Below are 6,514 nucleotides of genomic sequence, written 5' to 3'. Positions count from 1 at the left end.
AAAATACGTTACCACTATTATGGTTAAGAAATCTGCCATGTGTTCCAAGAGGTTTGCAAGGTATTGCTACTTCTACTATTCTGCTGACACAGAGCTCTTCAACTGTGAAATTTTAGTCATTATTCATTTGCTATCTTAACAGTGTTTCACAATAATTTTTCTTTTGACTTCCTGTTATGGAGAATGGCTGTTTTCTAGGACCATTGCATTTGACTATATTCCAATTAGTATACCTTTCATGAGCACGGAAAATTTAATGCATGCTTTAATACTGATTACTTCACCTGCAATAAATTAGAAACATGTTTTATACTAGCAAATACACAGAGCATCAAGAGGATAAAAGCTAATTTTTTACCTTGGCTTGTTATGAAATCTAAACGCATAGAGAAATACATAGATAGTTGTAGTTAAAGATGTAAGAGAGAGGCAAAGACAATAGAACCACCTCTCCACCTCAGAAGGCATTAAATTGTACACATATTTCCATATGTCCCAAACTAAATGTTCACAATTTTTACTGATAAACTCCAACCCTTGCACTAATAGAAAATCATAGGGAGAAAAAAAAAGACAATCCTAAATAAATAACATGTAGATTTAACAAAAATGCAAGTGGGAAAGCTAGGTGAAAAATAAAAGTAGAAGGAAAAAAATCACTCCCATGTTGAATGTTTGACCAAAAAAAAAATGTTTTTAAACACAGTCACTTGTCACTGCATAAAATCACTGCACTTACACTCTCATTCCCTATTAAAAACAACACTCTTATCTTTTGACAAGGATGATTTGCCATATAATTTATATCAGTACCCCTGAGCCAAAGGTACTAGTAAAAAAAAACTAACTACATTTCCTGACTAAAGTAGATTTTACAGCTACATGCCAACATGACAGTTTTCATGAGGCATCTAAACAGATCCACACGCTGTACAGTACCTACAGGTTGGATGTTGAAGGAACCATCCACCACTGAATTTACTTTAATATTAGTTCACCTGCTGTTGAAAACAATAGTGGCATTTAAAATTATAATTTCTTTCTCCTATTTAGCATGATTAGCATATCTTCATTTACCATAGTCTTGGATTCACAATTACTGTCCTTTTGGTTTGGGACTTTTGGTCAAATTAGGAAAAACAAGCACATACTTATCAACAACATTAAGAATTTCAAAGTTCTCTAAAAGCCAATGACTTATTGAATGGTTTCTATTTTATAAATAGCAGAAGCCGTGCCTTCATGAATTGTGTTGTCTAGAAGTTTTAGGACATAACCATAATCTACTGAGAGTTTATTGCTTCTGAAGTACAGAGAAAGAAGCAATTACATCTATTTGGATGGATCACCAAGACTTCATAAATAAGGTAAAATTAGGGTTAGGTGTTGAAGGGTAAGAAGGAATAACAAGAAAGCAAGAACAGCGGATCTGACAATGGAAAGAAAATAATTAACAAAATCACAAAGACAGAAAAATGGACAGTGTTTCTCAAACCCCGCTTTGATCAAAATCACTTAAGAAGGTTTTTACTAAGACACCCAGGCCTCAATACAGACTTACTAAATTAAAATCTCTCAGGTTAACTATGCGTATTTATATTTTTTAAAATTCCAAAGACAATTTTGATACTGTTAAAGACCATTGATGTAGGAGATGTTCTGAGAAAGGCCAAAAGTCCAGTTGAAATACAAGTAAGGAAGTTAAGACAAGAAATGGGGCTGGGGCTATAGATCAGTGGCAGAGTGCTTGCCTAGCACATGTGAGTCATTGGGTTTGATACTTAGCACCTCATAAAAAATAAACAATTAAAATAAAGGATGCTGTCCATCTACAAATACAATTAAAATAAAAAGACTGGAAATGATATGTATGTCAGGCTCTGTAGTATATTGAATCCCAAGCTAAGAAGTCTGCATTTATATTCTTCACCAAGGCTTTGTGAGTACCTGGATCAATAAGCAATGCACTTTAGTAACATTTTGTAGAAATAAAAAATACACAGAAGAATGCAGAGAAAATCTGGAAGCAAATAGACAAGCTAAAAGGCTATGCAATATTTCAAGTAAAGGAAATAAGGGCTTGAATAGTGCATTGACAGTGCTGTGGAGTTAGGAAAAGGAAGGACATTCCTTCCTAATGTCCCAAAGATAAAGGAAGGAAGGAAGAAAGGGGAAGGGAGGAAGAAAGTCAGAGAAAGAAAGGCATACTTAAAAGATACAGGAAAGAGTAGAATGTTGAAGATGATGAACATTTTCAGCACAGGTAAGTAGAATGCTGGTGAAGCAACAAAAATTGAAGATGGGAGAAGCAGACTTCAGAGTATTTTGTACATACATATTAGGTATGAATGAGTGATGTGTGCACATTACAGGTTTACATTTGCTAATTATAAATAATAGTGCCCACTTTTAACCCTCAGTAGTGACCTAGTTTGGATGATTAAAATCATCTAAGGAATTCAAAATACTTTTATGTTATCCCTTGGGAAATGTCTCTTAATAGGTTCAAAATAAAGTCTGAAGACAGAAGCTCAGCATTAAGGAAGAGAATTCATATCCAAGAGGTTGTTATTAAAGTTGAGAGGGTAGATGAGACAACCAATAGGAAGAGAGGAGAAAAAAGAGATGAGGTAAAGGACATCTACCAGTAGGGTAGAAGAGGGAGAGTAATTCAAAACAACAAATTAACAATTAAAGGACGGGTTATAGAAGGAGAAAAATTGTGGTGGGAAGAAAACAGAACCAATTCAAGAAATAAAAAGTATTTTACAAAGATGTCAAAAATATAGTCCTGATGCAATCATAGCATAGGACACTACTGAACACAAAAAGAAAGAAAGAAAAAAAAAGAATACCCTCAGGAGATTATAAAAGCAGTATTTGCAGAGTAATAAGGCAAAAGCCTGTGGGGTATTAAGGCTAATGGGAGATAAAGAAAGCAGAAAACAATGATTAAAACTACTCTTTCAAGATCTAGGAAGGTGAAGAGGTCATAGTAGGTCATGGGGAGGCACAAGGTAGATAAAAAGAAAGTGAATACAGAAAGGAGATTTATTGATCTCAGGAATAAGATTGGTTGTACAGATAGGAATCTACAAAGAGGAGAGGCAGCTTATTTAATAAAAAGAAAAGAAAACCGAGAGGCTCAAGAGGTGGGGGATCCAAGTCATGCCTGCAATTCTAAGACAAAGTAAAGGCTGTGACAAAGAAATTATAGTTTTGGTAAAAATTAATAGTAAAGAGGAAAAAATCAGAGAGAAAGATTTGGTATGAAGTTAAGGTTTGTAATACAGGTCCTAAGAAAGATGAAGAAATGTCCCAAAGATAAAGAGGTTGGATAAGATAATGGAATTAGGTGAGCAGATGGAAAAGGAAGGACATTCCTTTTTTGAATAAGGTAACAAATACAGTCAGTTCTTTCATGGCTGGGGAAAACATTTTTGAGAATCTCTACCTACATTCCACACTCCACCCCTCCCTTAGGTTCATTAAATACTGGTAGTAAGAGATGGAGCAGATAACAAGGAAGATGTCAACCTCAGGGAACAGATATCAATTCTGCAAGGTTGTAGAAAGATTTAGAAGAAAAATTTCAATCACAGAAAATTGGAACTCAAAAGAAAAAGGTTACAATGGGCCCATGAGAAGTAATTAGAAGATAGATTAGACAAGAGGTCACACTTGCATATGGAAAAGAACAAGAAACAAGAAAGCAGAGCAGGAGAGGGCATTTCATCTAGGATGTTAACAGAAGATCACACACAAAAGGAGACAGATCATTGGAAGTCAGCAGAACCTCCTGCATACTAGAGGCATTCTGAATAGATGGAAGAGAAAAATGAAAATAACCTAATTAACCTTGCTCTATTCTTTGAACATCAAAAAAATTAAATTCAACTTTTTCTCAAAATACACACTGAAAAAGTGTTTCCATCTATGAAAACTTTTACCCAGTCTTTCCCACAAGTATCATAGGATTTCTGGTGAAGGGATAAGCAAATCACATTATGTACCCATCCCACTCCCTACTTTTATATTACATGGGTAGAATGAGATTAGAAATGAACTTGAGGTCTCCCTTGAAGATTTTTTTATTTTTTTCTTTAAGAAGTTTCAAAAGAAAGCATGCAGCCACAGGGTGTGGAAGTTGGGGATAATGGGATTTTACAGACTGTGTTCAAGCATAAAAGCAGTGCTTCTTTTTTAATGCCAGCTGCCTAGAGGAGAGGGAGGGCAGTCTAGACAATTACTACCCAAAGTAATTACCCTTGAATGTATACTAGGGTTCTGATTATTCTGACATTACAAAGCCGAGGCTAGTTCATAGCTACATTCCTTTAGAAAGCATGCAGTCACTGCTGGAATTCCATATTTTAATTTTCTTGATATGGAGACCAGTGTTAATGTATTATTCCAGAAAAGTCTTGGTAAAACAAAAACCTAAGAAAATTCTCTCTTATTAAAATAAATTCCATAGATATTGGTGGCATTTTATACATACAATGGGTTTAATAGGTGCCTGGTGATTAGGGTGCCACTGCTACTGACACTACCTTTCATTGAGGACTTGTTAAGTATTTTATATATTTCATTGTCATTTAATTCACACAATGGTAAAGATAGGAATTACTATTCTTATTTTTCAGATGACTTTTAAAAGTCAGAGATATGTTATTCATTCAACATTTAACAATGGTTTATTGGGCACCTACTCAATAACTATGCTTAGGACTGGTATACAGCAGTAAACCAAAAAGACATGGAGATTATAGTTTGGAGAGTACAGGAATTCAGATATTAAACAAAACCTAAATTAATATAAAATGAAAATTTGTGATAGTGCCATGATAGAGAAAAACATGGTTCTCTGAATGAGCACAACAGGATAATATATTGAGATTAAATAGCTAAGGAGAAATCTAAGATCTGATGGATAAAGAATCAGCTGTGTGAGGAATGAGAAGAATAGTATTCTGAACACAGGAAACAGGAATGTGTTAAAAGTTTCAAAAAGGGAATCATATTAGTGTGTTTAAGAATTGAAAGAATGTCTCATGCACAGTAAGCAAGATACAGGAGAGATCAACGAAGCAAGCCTGGGAAGGAGACTAGACTTCATTGTAGTTTAAGAGAAAAGTCACCGGAGGGTTTTTTAACAGGAAAGGGAAAGAGCAGGAAGAGAAAGAAAGGAGGAAGATAAAGAGAATGAAAAAAAGAAGGAAGTCCTCAGTCTGCAGGAATCACACTCTCAGATTTCAACTGTAATAAATAACTCCTGCTATTGTGTGGAGAAGAATTAGTACAGAATGATGGTAGTAAGTAGAGAGAGGAGAAAAAATGCTCAATATACTTTGAAACTGTAATGGAATCCTTCTTACATTTGTATAGTTAGTAAGCAGTGCTACAAGTAGTCTACTTCTTAAGTGTGAGCCCTTCACCATTCTCTTACATATACAGTAAAAAGAAACACTTCAGTAACTTTAAAAGATAAGTTTTAGTCAAATCAAAATCCTTTTACTAAGATAGTAACTAGAAGATATTTTCAGGATTAAATCTCAAAACACTTTGTTGGCAAATGTAGCTTTCTCTTTCAAGGTTTACAGACCTTTGTACTACGATGCTGAATGATAACTTCTGGTTATCATTAGTAAATGGCTATAAAATACCTTATAGCATTTGTCTTATAGTTTTCAGTCTTTTAAACTCAGAGTTGGTAGACAAATCTTAATGTATGGGTTCACTACAATACTGCTTCATGATCACTTTGTGTCTTCTAAGGATCATCTTATAACAGAGGGGAAAAGTACCAGGTCTCCTATGGCTTTGTGTGAATTTGAGAAATATGAAAGTACACTGCCAAGTTTACCAAGGAAAAGAATGCCAAAATTGTTTTTTTCAATAATATTTTGAAAAAAATAATAACCTCTGAATTACTGAAATGCTTTATTCAGAGTGTATGTACCACACATACATGAAGACAGATAGGTATTAAAGATCTATGCCAAGTACATAATTTTAGCCAACATGTCATAGAATCTTATTTTAATCTTGTTTTAAAAGGTTTCACCAATTTTGGTGATGCATACTAATTATTAAATCAAAATCATAATCACTTTATTATCTATCATAAGAATATAATGTTGGAGGGTTATTATTGAACTGTAATTAGTTTACATTTAAAAATTTACAATAGGGGCTGGGGTTGTGGCTTGGAGGGAGAGCGCTCACCTTGCATGCATGAGGCACTGGGTTGCATCCTCAGCACCACAAAAAATAAAATAAAGATATTGTATCCACCTATAACTAAAAAATAAATATAAAAAATACAATAGAAAAACAAGCAGCTAATCTATGGCTCACAATATTTTTCTAATCATTGAGCTAACTAAAGGTTCATCATACTTACAATGTGAGAATTAAATGCTACATTGATTGTTATTATTATTGAATATACTTGATATTTTATTCATGGGTTATTATCCATCACGCCCATTAAAATGCAAACTCCATGAAG

At 34.0% G+C, this 6,514-nt stretch overlaps 1 protein-coding gene across 5 annotated transcripts in view; it reads right to left on the bottom strand.

Annotated features, from left to right (window-relative positions):
• The window catches only part of MACROD2 (mono-ADP ribosylhydrolase 2), a 2,040,087-nt gene that overhangs the window by 1,704,213 nt on the left and 329,360 nt on the right, over positions 1-6,514 (bottom strand). The gene's annotated exons all lie outside the window — the stretch shown is intronic.

The sequence above is a fragment of the Spermophilus citellus genome, assembly GCF_964194105.1.
Source record: "Spermophilus citellus genome assembly, chromosome: 4".
In the NCBI taxonomy this organism is placed as follows: Eukaryota; Metazoa; Chordata; class Mammalia; order Rodentia; family Sciuridae; genus Spermophilus; species Spermophilus citellus.
Note: the sequence above shows the minus strand (reverse complement) of the source record. Positions and strands in the feature narration are given on the sequence as shown.